A 12641-nucleotide genomic window follows, 5' to 3' on the forward strand; every position below is an offset into this window, starting at 1 on the left:
TATAAAAATATTTGGGCCTCCACCACCAACCACAAAATAGTCAAAGCTGCAAGAAGTTTAAGGCATTGTTCCAGTACTGAATCGCTAAAATCGTTTGTCACTGTGAGTCAGCCTCAGGTTTGTACTCTTGGTGATAGAGAACAAACCACCACCATCCCTGACCTTGTTGAAACGGAGGATCGACCACGCTGAACGGGAGCCCGCATAAATATTCCATCAGGATTCTCATGTATTATATACACACCATTACATCTGGCACATTATGTATATTGTATAAACATCACTCTGAAGGTATGTTCCAGCCCAGCAGAGCAGCGTTTGAGTTTAGTGCTACCTCTGCAACATTATTAATATCACCCAGTCTGCCTGGCTGCGAGCCCCATCATAACGCGTCTTTGGGGATTAACCAAGTAACTGGAATGATACTGTGCTCATGCTGATGCTGCGAGCGAGGCGTCAAGGGAGATATGAAAGACCAGATAATTAACTCAGGGGCCGACCAAATAAGTCATATACTGATCAATTATTCAGTGTTTGCAGCAGATGAATGCACCCCCTGCTCATATTGCAGGCAAACACAATAGCGACTCATTGGAACAATAGCAATTCATTGCTGTCCATTTTATTATTACGGTAATTTCCATGTGGACACACAGTGTGGATTCAAAGCTTGTACAGTGTTGTCCAGCACAGTGTGAATACTGCTGGGATTACTGAAAGACAATGCAGACAACCACTGAAACAACAGAATCATTTTCAACAAAATGTAAAGAGAGAGATCTTCAATCATCTTTACTGTATTTAATATTACCAGTCCATCCCAATATCTCATAAGACCCACAATATATACACAAGACCAATTTTGTCCCAGGGATCTCCAACTTAAGGTTTTTGTCGATGCAGTGAGTCCTCTAGAAAATGAAAAAACACAAAAATAAGAAAAGCAAAAAAAGTTCCACAAAAAATTTAAATAGAAAAAAAGAGCTAAAAAGAATAAAATAGAAATAAAATAACATTTGAAATTAAAAGAAAAATTATTGAAACTAAATATATTAAAAATACAATTTAATAAAATGTTCAGTCCAGTTTTACTTTGCTGATGAAAATTCAGAAAAAGCTACTAAGTAGTACCTTTCTGTAGTTATTTCCTTTTATAGGTCCAATACTTCAATCATCTTCACTGTATTTAATTTTACCAGTCCATCAAAATATTTCTCATAGGACCCACAATATATACACAAGACCAATTTTGTCCCAGGTATCTCCAGCTTAAGGTTTTTTTGGATATAGTGAATCCAGTTATTGACAGACTCATTCTAACATTGTCCCCTAGAGAATGAAATAACATCAAAATAAGAAAAGAAAAAAGAAGTTCCACACTTAAAAAAAATTGAATTAGAAAAAAAGAGATAAAAAGAATAAAATAGAAATAAAATAACATTTTAAATATGAAAAAAATACAATTTAATAAATGTTCAGTCCAGTTTTACTTTGAAAATTCAGAAAAGGCTAGTAAGTAGTACCATTCCGTAGTTATTTCCTTTTATAGTTTCAATACTTTGCACGTTTGAAAGTTTTTCAACTAATATTATGGCTTCCTTCTTTAATTCCTTTAAGCCTTATTTCCATCACCAAGAAACACAACAAGGCGATCATGGATGACATTTTAGCCATCATCCTCCTCTCTCCCACCACCTCCACTGTGTCGAGGGGTCATCCCAGGACAGAGCTGGCCTTCCTGATCACTCTGTCTAGTCTCTTCCAGCCGAGATGCTGCTGCCCCAGCAGACCACTCCATAAAAAACTGCTGATGCCAGAAAAGGTCTTATCTTATCTTATCTTATCTAAAGGGTGTGAATACTGACTTTAGTGTATCTACAGTGCAAAACAAAATAGACAGTAGGTGTAAGGGTTAAATCCATCCTTTTTGTTACCATGGAGATGAAGCCAGCGGTCGCCACTTGACAGGCGCGTGGAACAAGCGACCAGAGGTGAGGTGAGGAGAGAGGAGGAGGGCTGTTGATTGACAGCAGAAAGGGGCGGGGCCAAACATCATACTCTGCGCTCATTGGTCAGATTTCACGTCACGTGTGGAGTTTGGAATGCAAATGAAAAGCGTTGCTATGGCGGCCCGCCCTCTGCTCTGCTCTGCTCTCTGTAGCTGCTCCTCTCTGCTGTGAGCCAGCAGCCAGAGAGACATGGTGTAGGATATCAGGACAAACAGCGGCCAGAGAGAGGATCCAGGACTCAAGGCTTCACGTTTACGGTAAGTGCGACGTCTAGCTCGCTTCTTGGCTGCGGGGTGTCACGGTACGTCAGTCATCGTGTGTGTTTGGGCCCCAAAACAACAACAACAACAACAGCAGCAGCGTTTCTCTCTAGCTCGACTGCTAACGTTGTTTAACAGCTAAGTTTAGCCTGCAGAGCCTCGTATATAGCTGGTTAAAACAACCACTACTGGTGATCAATAACAAGCCAAGCAGCGTTAACTAACGCTAGCTAACGTTGTAACGGACTCCAGTAGTAGTAGTTGTAGTATCAGGGAGAAACATTAGCTCTTAAAGTGCTTAAATTGAATGTTTTGGTCAACAACAGCAGATCTTCTATAGCTTTTCTAGTTTGTAATTTGCCTCATTACTTTAAAAGTGTTTTGATAAAGTTAGCCAGGTGCTCTCTAGACTAGAGGAACTCTGGTCCTCTAGAGAGGTCATGACCTTTGGCTCAGAGGAGGAGTTATTGTAGGTCATCAGGTTAGTCCTGATGCTCCACTATAAGAGCTGGGATAGTGTGATAGTGTGGTGGCCATGGCCTTCCTTCCACTGACCTGAATGTGGGCTAAATAACATCACAGCTTTTAGCTAACCTGCTCTTCAGTGAGTCTGTGTTTAGGCTTAGTGTATGGGCATGTACAGCATGTGGGTGTTTTTGCACTTAGGCTGCAACTAACAATTGTTTCCATTATGGATTAATCTGTCTAATCGATTTTTTCTAAAAGAAATTGTTAAAAATGTCCATTATAATTTCCCAGAATGCAAGACAACAAATTCAAATAGTAGTAGTAGTCTGAAACCCAAAGATATTCTGTTTACTAACGTATATATCAGATTCAAGATTCAAGAGTCAAGCCCTTTATTGTCATTGTGTAGTACAACAAAATTTGATTGTGACAATCCCATAGGTGCTAATGAGAAGATAATACAATAAAAAAAGAGATAGTGCAATATAAATATAAAAAATATAAAAGATAATACAATATAAAATATAAAAATACAATATGTATATTGATGAGATGACAGTTTTGCCAGATTACAGTTTTCTGGCAGATTATTGCACAAAGTGTCCGTCAGATAATTATATAATTATTGCACAGCATCATATAATTATTGCACAGATTGATCAGCATATGTTATTGCACATATCCGTAACAGTAGATTTACAGTATTTACATTGCACAAAAGTGACACAAAAATGACCAACGTGTTATTGCACATGTCTGTAACAGTAGATTTACATTGCATGTGTTCAACTCATACAGAAGAAAAGAAAAGAAGGGAATTTGTGTTTTTGAGAAGCAGCAAATGGGCAAATTTGACATTTTTTGCTTGAAAGAAATACTGAAATGATCAATCGCTTATCAAAATAGTAGCTGATTTGATTAGAGCAACAACGATTAATCGATTAGTTGTCAACTATTAAGTTAATCGGCAACTATTTTGATAATCAATTCATCGGTTTGAGTCATTTTTGAAGAAATGGAAGTCAAAATTCTCTGATTCCAGCTTCTTAAATGTGTATATTTTCTGGTTTCGTCACTCCTCTATGACAGTAAACTGAATATGTTGAGTTGAGGACAAAACAAGACGTTTTGAGGATGTCATCTTGGGCTTTGATCAACATTTTCACCATTTTCTGACATTTTATAGACCAAACAGTTGACTCATCGATTAATCAAGAAAATAATTGTTAGTTGCATCCCTAGATTTGATTTAATGTCATTGTCATTTCAGATCTTCTACACAGGATTTATGTCAGATTAAGTGTTTCTTGCCCGAAACACAAATCCATATAGAAAGCGTATCTGCAATCGGCGCAAAGGCCGTCCCATCACTGTAACATTAGCTTGATCAGTCAAAACAACCACCTCATCATTAAATGGATAACAAAACTACTACAAACCAAGTCAAATAAATGGATGGAAAAAGAAAAAATAAGTGCAAAACATCAAGACTGAGTAGGTTTCACCAAAATTATCTACAGCCATTATGTACAACCAGGCTGCTGGTACTGAGAGAAAAACACACTCGGTGCACACACGTTTACCTCATACACACACTGTTGCTGGATGAGTACATTCGAGGCTATTTAAATGAGCGACAAAAGTAATGCAATGTAAGCACGTTTGATTCAGATTCAACTTATACAGGCACACTCAAGGTCTTAATGGGCAACTTTGCAATGGCCTCGGTTTGAAAGTCGTGTGCTTATTTAACGTGCATTTCCTACTGCCAATTAGGTCAGACAGCCACTGTACAAGGTGATGCCTAATGATGTGTGCCGCTTTGCATATCTGTATGTGATCAAAACCTATAGGGGAGTGTCTGACAACACCAAGAAAATTAAATATAGGAATGGACACTGGTTTAGTTCCTGTATTTAGCTTCACTGGACAACACCACTTCTTCACATAAGGTCACTTTAGGCCATGGATGCACCAGATCCAGACCACCTCTTCATATTTATCTGTACTCTGAAGAGGGTCAGATCACGCCCAGTAATTTGCTTATTTCAAGAATAAAAAGCAGCAGTTAAAAAGCTCATAGATTTTCCTCAGGGCTGCTGGGGTTAATAACAGGGGGATGCTTGCTGCAGTCACTTAAAAAGCACAACATGCTGTTATTACAAAATTGACTGACACCTTTTAAACCCGAGATCACACAGCCTGGTGCTATTACATGCACATCCATTCTTACTGCTGATACCTGGTCTAATGTGGTAAGCTGTCATGTGCTGTTCATCTCAGTGTGATGAAAAGGATGATTTGTTTATTTCACGAGAGAGTTGACAGCCACATGTCACGGTCATGTTTTGTTTTTAGACATATTTGCATGTGAGATGTACCCACTTTACTTGCCTCTTGAACTATTATTATCAACATCAGAGAGAGGCTTGATGCTTCAAATAGTTGGACTGATCTTTTCTTGTGCTAAAGCAGCATACCTGGGCATGCTTTCGTTGGCAAGATGCTCCCCAGATGTGCTCCAGTATGTGCAAGGTGCCAGTTTCAGTCACAGCAACATCCAGAGTATCCATTTATAGTCACGTAAAAGTGGTCGATAGGAGTGCATGACATCAGGAAATCATTGTTGTTGTTTTTTGTTGCCAATTTCATAGGTGGTCGGCTCATTTAATTCCATGTGTTCATTTTTTTTTAGACAATCTATTTATGTGTAAATGTGACTAGCCACGTTTCAATGGGTGAAGTCAACATCCAACTGGTAAAACCTCTTGTGATGACTTAAGGGAGTAGAATTTCCCTTCATTGCATAAAAAAGCTTGTTGTCACCACACTGACAGTCAGCATGACACAGAGACGCTTTTCAAAGATCCACCTGCTGGAAAAAATGCAAGAACAGTGAAATGTTTCCCCGAACAAATGTCACATGTTTTCTACTCATGAATTGAAGTCATCTGTGATCACATCAAGTGATTGCACGCAGTTGGAAACTGTATTTATATTTCATACAGGTACAAATATAGCATTGATTTTTAGTCATCTGCACCGTGCAGCACAGTTATAGTGGCTATTGGTGGAGACATGAGTCATAGCGGTGTTACATTAACATAGAAAGTATCAGGATCAGCCAAAAGAACCATCCACTCATTAATATGTACAGCATCACTCAAAGACGTTTGTGAAACTATTCATCATTTCAAAGGCTGTGGTTATTGAGATAAACCAAAGAGTATCACATAACACATTTTCCAACGTGTCAGATCAGGACCAGACAACTCTGACCCAGTGATTTCTTTTTGAACGCATCTTCGGGGAACAGGCTTATAGATTATTTGGTCAACCTTTGCATTCGCTTGAACGTGTTGTAACCAAGCGGCAACCTCCGGTGCTGAGAAATGAAGCCAATGTGGAAGTGCAAAAAAAGTGCAGTTCCTCAAATGGCCACTTGAAACTGGCTCCAGTAGCAAGTCAATCCCCATAGACCCCCTATGTTAAAATGCCCAACTTTACAGCAGAAATAAACATGTTTACAGCCTGGTACCAAAAAACGTTTTGGTCTCTATAGCTAATATCTCTATTCATGACAACTGGGGGGTGAATTTTTATACAACTTTCCCGTTTAAATTTTTATTAAGGCTTAAAGTTATGCATAATTGAACACGTCGCCGCTTTGAGTGACAGGTGGGTGCCGTCTCAGGTCGCTCGTCGCTAGCCATCTCCTCTGCTGCGTCATCTGGGCCCACCTCAGTTCCACCTCTTTGCCCATTTTTGTATTACTCCTTTCAACCTTAACAAAGGCAGCACAGGCCAGATGCACACTTTAACAATAAATGCCCCAGACATACAATATTCGCGGGCGAGTATTTTGCATTTTTCGTGTCATCTATTCGTCACGCTCCCGGTGTGCAAAGGCCTTTAGGCTGTGTCGTCAAAGCCAAGACGGCTACAGCCGGAGCCTCCCACTTTGAGCTTCACAACGGCTCTTCAGAAACCTATTGATGACGTCACATAGACTACGTCCATATTCAGGCAGGATATCACTATCAGGATGTGGAATATTTGTTATAAGAATAATACTTTTGCAAATGAAAAGAAAGCTTTTCATCAGGGGAAAAGGAATTAAGTGCCTTCATTCTAACCTCATTAAATAACAGTGTCATTTTGGGCATAGTCTTCTACTTCATAGAAAGGTAATAAAGAAAGAAATCCTTGCAGATATCACAAGCTACTAGAAAGTTCTGAGTCCCCAGTGACCCGGAGGCTTCTCTCTTATCCTTTGGATTATTAGAACTTCAGATGTCTGGCTGGTCCGCTGCTGGCGTTGGTAGAAATTGAAAGTGCTTGTTTCTGATGAAGGCAGTGAAGCACTCCATTTTTCTGTGCCGCCTGCTGCTCATCTCGGCTCGTACCTGACCTATTTTTTTCCTCTCGGTGTGATCGACGCCTGAGAGTGATGCCTCAGAGACCGCTCTGATAGAACCGTCTGGATTGAAGCGTGTTGCTAATCTGCGAGCTTTGCCAGAACTATTTAACTGTGTTATTTATAGATCGGAGCCGGGAGAATCTTTCATTTCGTTTTCTGCTCCCAGTCTGTCTCTGTGCTCTTCTGTCTGCTTCTCCTGTGTTTATTTTGAGAGTTGATGACAACCCGAGCGATTTTTAGCATCTCGTGGAGCAATCTGCACTTTACAGGCTGGGGGCCCGACTAAATGAAGCCGAACATAAAAAGACCACAGTCAACTGGGGAGAGTCAAGTGAGAGTGTTTTGTATCTTCACAGCGTGAGTCTGTGTGTGCTGGAATGGTCCACACACACGCGGCACACTTTAACCTGGAAAGCAGCCAGCGTCTCTTTGTGCCGCTCTACTCAGCTGTGGAAGGAAAGGTCCGTCTGAGTCAGATGGCTCAATTACGGCTACCCGACCAATCTTGCCTCAGGATCAGAGGGTATCTCTGTCTCACATGCTCTAACAAAGGCAGCGCCCCGCTCGCTCCGTTTGGACACGACCCGTCGGCCGTCATCAGCCTCGGGGGATGACCCCGGCATCGCCACGGAAATGTAGAGCGCAGGATGCGGAGGCTGACTTTTACTGTTATGATTCACGGGGCAGTCCCTCTCATACGGTAGAAATGAACCAGAATATAAGTGGCGGATGTTGTTGTCTGTTAAGATTAGGATTTGTTAGTTCATTAGTTCAACATGACGACTAGACTGAACTAGGGCTGGCCAATATGACATTATATATCGCCAAAATGATATAAAAATGTCTGCCATATATATTTTTCGATACCGTTTTTTTTCGCGATATGGGCTAGGTCTATATTTATTTATTTTTTCTCTATAATGTTACTTAAAACTGCTATGTTCTTTTTGCAATCAAGATCTTAAATTGAAAAAATACTCAGCATTTTTCATTTGTCAAGTATTTTAATTCACACAGGAGTATACAAAAATAGGCTTTACCTTGTGGTTATTTCATATAGACCAGAAAACATGCTATATGGCGACATACAGTATATCATTATCGAGATATGAAATTACCTATATCGTGACAGAAGATCTTGGGCATATCGCCCAGCCCTACATTGAACTTCTGCTCATGAATGACTCACTGAGGGCTGCAGCTAACGATTATTTTCATTGATTAATCTGACGATTATTTAAAAGATCGTTGTTTTAAATGTCAGAAAAACTGCCCTCGATTCAACATTTCACGTCTTAATACAAACATTTCATATTCCTCATACTCTAATTAATATTTTGAATTTTAGTACTTATATTTCTTTACATATATTGTATTCACATTGTAGCATTATGTGCAGAATTTACATGTTACATACTCCTTTATTTTTATTTTTACATTTCTTTATGTTTATACAAGAGCAACCGTAACGCCCAAATTTCCCCCTCGGGGATCAATAAAGTATTTCAGATTCTGTTTCTGAACATTGATGTCTTCAAGTTGCTTTGGCTTTCGAAACCAAGACTGATATACAATTTACAATAATAAAACAGAAATGCAACAAATTCTCACATCTGAGAATCTATTCATTTAAATTTCCAATAAATAAAGGATGACAAATCTGCTACTTATATTATCTGCATTTTCTGCGGAAATTTCAACCAGCTTGAACACTTTGTCCCTAAAACTGGATGAGTCTGGCAGGCAGATGCCTCATCTCCCCTGTGTGATTAGAAATAGGCTCTCCTCCCCAAAAAATAATTGAAGGCAGACGAACGCATCCAATTAATATATTCATCCCGTTAAAGGAGGAAATGATTTGCTGTTTTTAAAGCGCTACGATGATTAATTAATCAGCTTGTGTTATTTCAGTTCAATTTGTCCTTGAGTTAGCTCATACGCCACCGTCACTTGACATGGTTTTGTTTCATTTTTCAAACTTTTTCAGATGAATCGTAATTAGCATGGAGTTGGTGTATTTTCAAGCAAACTTTTTAGTACATTGGTTGGTGGTGTCTTTGATGTAGGAATCTAAAAGCAAGGCTCATATGGTGCCGGGACCATTTATTTTTATACCGCCCCCCCCAGAAGAGCTTGTTAGATGTCAGCGTTGTTAAAATTGATAATGAGCTTGAATGCATTTTTGAAGAAAATGTGCAGTTTATTTGTTTTTAAAGCCCCTTGCTGGACCACCCCTTAGGGCTGGGCAATATATCGATATTATATCGGTATCGTGATATGAGATTAGATATCGTTTTGGATTTTGGATATCGTAATTTTAAAATGTATAAAATAATCATATTTGCCTTTACCTACTTAGTCATTATCTCCACATTACTGATGATTATTTATCAGAAATCTTAAATTTTGTCAACCCTACAATATTGATGCAATATCTTTGTCAAAGTATTTGGTCAAAACTATTGTGATATTTGATTTTCTCCATCTCCATCGCCCAGCCCTACCAACTTAACGCCTGACTTCACTGTGACCGCTCTCTGTTTATTCTAGTATCTCATAGGTCCCAGGCTTTCAGATGTATCGGTCCGTCATATCAAACCAGAACCACCCCATTCCTCTATTTTTCCTCCTTGTTTTGCTCCCCCCCCTCTGCTGCACAGCTCCGTCAGCCAACTGTGTGAGACCCGAGGCTCGCGTTTCTGGCTGCACCGCCAGCTAATCTATATGCTAATGAGAAGATAATAATCAATGAGGTTCATGCATGGATGGCCCAAATCAATACCACATTGCAGCGGCAAACGATTCAAATGGCTACATTTCATATGGCCAGACAGTTGCGTGGCGTGTTAATGTGGCGGGGCAGAGCATAAGTATGCCATTATCCTCTGGTTTTATCTCCCCCTATTTCACGTCAACGAATTCTGTTGTCATTAAAGAGCGGTTTGAATTCAGCCGCAAAGCTATCCTATTTCACTTTTCAGAGGGGATCGCAATTTTCTACTCTTATTGTTTAGCATTTCATTTCCATAACTGCTATAAATAGGTGGTTTGATGCTTTACGGCTGCAACTTGGCCCGCCCCTTACTGATTCTTCTTCTCTTTAATGGTGCTGTTTTAGCAGGATTAGGGTAAATTTAGTTAAAGATTTAGACCGCCTCACAACCAGCAGTTACTAGGTAATGGGCGTCTTGACCGATCGCTATTTTTTTTTTTTTTTTTTTTTACTCTCTAGCCTCGGTGTCAGCCTAGTCGCATAATTGATGATGATTACTGTCCTGCTAGTAAGATAATGGGTTCAATGTTCGGTCTGGCCATAAGTCACTGCTCCTGTCGGTCGCTGAGTGTTATGGTATAAAATTGGCCCACTTAGTGCTGCTGGTTATTTGTGGAAATGGTTTAAAAGCTCTCCTGTAGACCCTCAAATTTGAGGCACTGAAATGGAGCCTTCAGTTTTCAGCTGTCCAGACTAGGGCTGCAAAATTAATCCAAATTTTATCGAAATCACAATATGGCCTACTGCAATTCTTAAATCGCAGTATTTGTTAAAATCGCAATATTTGTCAAAGGTAAAATGTTTGTCAAAATACCTGCTGTACACATCATATTCTACAGATTTAAAAAAACATCTTTGTTTGGTACAAATTCCTGCAAAAATCTCACCATAATCATGTTGATATGTTTTTCAATGGAAATGAAAATAATTATGTAAAAATTCCCCCTAATATGGCAAACCATATCGCAATTGCAATATCAGTCAAAATAATCCCAATCAGATATTTTTTCCAAATTGTGCCGTCCTAGTCCAGACGCAGACTAAGCAAAATAAAGATGCTGTCTGTGATGAAATACCTTATTACCTTGGAATGACCTTAAAAAAATAATAATTTAGGTGATGTTTACAGTCTACCTTATGTTGGAGGGTCCAGGCATCCTAAAAAAAAAATAAAAATCAGTAGTCAGGCAGCAGCAGAGGGGGAGGGGAAAGACGGAGTAAAATCATTACCATCATCTTCATTAGAGAGGATCCTGCTGTCCAATCAGCACGCCGCTCCGCACGGGGATTCCTCAGGCACCCCGTTGGCTGTCGCTAGGATACCACATAATCAGGAGGCAGGCCGCGGCCTGGTTGGTGGAGTGGGGTGTTGATGCTGCGACGACGAGCTCGCTGTGCGTTGGGGGTAGATGAGAGAGTGCTGGGGGTTTGGATACAGCACGGAAAACACGCTCGCACGCGTTCATTCATTCACTCAGTCAACCAGCAGCCGCTCAGCCGGTCAGACAAAGAGGAGCAGCATCTTGCAGGAGGACAGCACGCTCCCGAGGGGATGGGGCATCATACCCCTGCATCGCGTTGGGGGGGCCGGAGGAGGTAGGAGCACCAGGGTTAGGGGGGCTTTGTCTCAGCAGCAGAGTACCCCCTCCACACACACACACACACACACACACACACACATACATTTCTCTGTGGATCTCCTGGCTATTAAAGCCATTATCACACATCAATCGATTAGTGCAGCGCTCTTAGTGGTGTTTCGAATGCGAGTTCTCCTACATGAGGACTGAAGGATGGATGCTGATGGAGGCTCCTGCACTTCCTCACTGTGATCTAAGCTCTGTAGAGACAGCCAGTCTGTCTGACAGTCTCTTAACAGCTCTCATCTTCCCGCAGGCTATGCAAATCCTCCAGACACAAATCTGACAGTCGGCTCTTGCGGTCTTGTAATGCCAGCACGAGCGGATCAATATGTTCTCTTGTGAGGAGCGCAAATTGTGTTGTTATGGTGTTGACCGGCTGTTTGCAACGCATTACAGGCTGCTGGCGCTGCTCTGATGTGCTCTCAAACACATGGATACCAGGGTTTTTTTTTTTTCCCAAAACCAGCTCAAAGCTTGATTGTAGATGTGAAAGTGGGGTTTAGGATTGGAGTGGAGGGGGGGTGCAATGGAGAGCACCCCCCTCCACTGATGGATGGGTGACTCCTCTCAGAAAGACAGGGAATGAAGGCATCATTACCAGAGGGGATTCCCTCCCCTCTCCACACACACGAGGAGGCAATGGGAAGCAGACTCTGGGATGTAGGCTAATGACGGCACACTGGCAGCGGCGGCGGTGCTTTGTTTACAACCAGAGAACCGCACTAGATTTCAGCTTTTTAATGCAGACGAGACATTTTAAATTCACGCCAGACACTTCTGAATGCAAACCCACGTTTTCTTTGTTTTGGGGAATTTACAATTGACATATTTTCTATCAGTTGAGGCTCCATTTTGGGAGGGTTGGCTGGGTTTGTTATTCATGTTTTATTTAAATTGTCCTCATTTCATGGAATAACCCCAGACATTCTTGCTTAGAGAAAATTGTGTTGACAAGATTTCTTCTGTTTTTGCATGTCAAAGCATTTTTTATTGAAAAATGTAGGATATATTATTTAGGGCTGCAACTAATGATTATTTTCATTGGAGATTAATCCGTCTATTATTTTT

At 40.6% G+C, this 12641-nt stretch overlaps 1 protein-coding gene across 2 annotated transcripts in view; it reads left to right on the top strand.

Annotated features, from left to right (window-relative positions):
• Positions 1-2111: 2111 nt before the first annotated feature.
• The window catches only part of phc2b (polyhomeotic homolog 2b (Drosophila)), a 43061-nt gene continuing 32531 nt past the window's right edge, over positions 2112-12641 (top strand). For both annotated transcript variants that reach the window (XM_074639887.1, XM_074639888.1), the window contains exon 1: positions 2112-2266. The gene's annotated coding sequence lies outside the window, so the exon portion shown is untranslated. The remainder of the gene's footprint in view (positions 2267-12641) is intronic.

The sequence above is a fragment of the Sebastes fasciatus genome, chromosome 1 (genome assembly GCF_043250625.1).
Source record: "Sebastes fasciatus isolate fSebFas1 chromosome 1, fSebFas1.pri, whole genome shotgun sequence".
NCBI classification, from domain to species: domain Eukaryota; kingdom Metazoa; phylum Chordata; class Actinopteri; order Perciformes; family Sebastidae; genus Sebastes; species Sebastes fasciatus.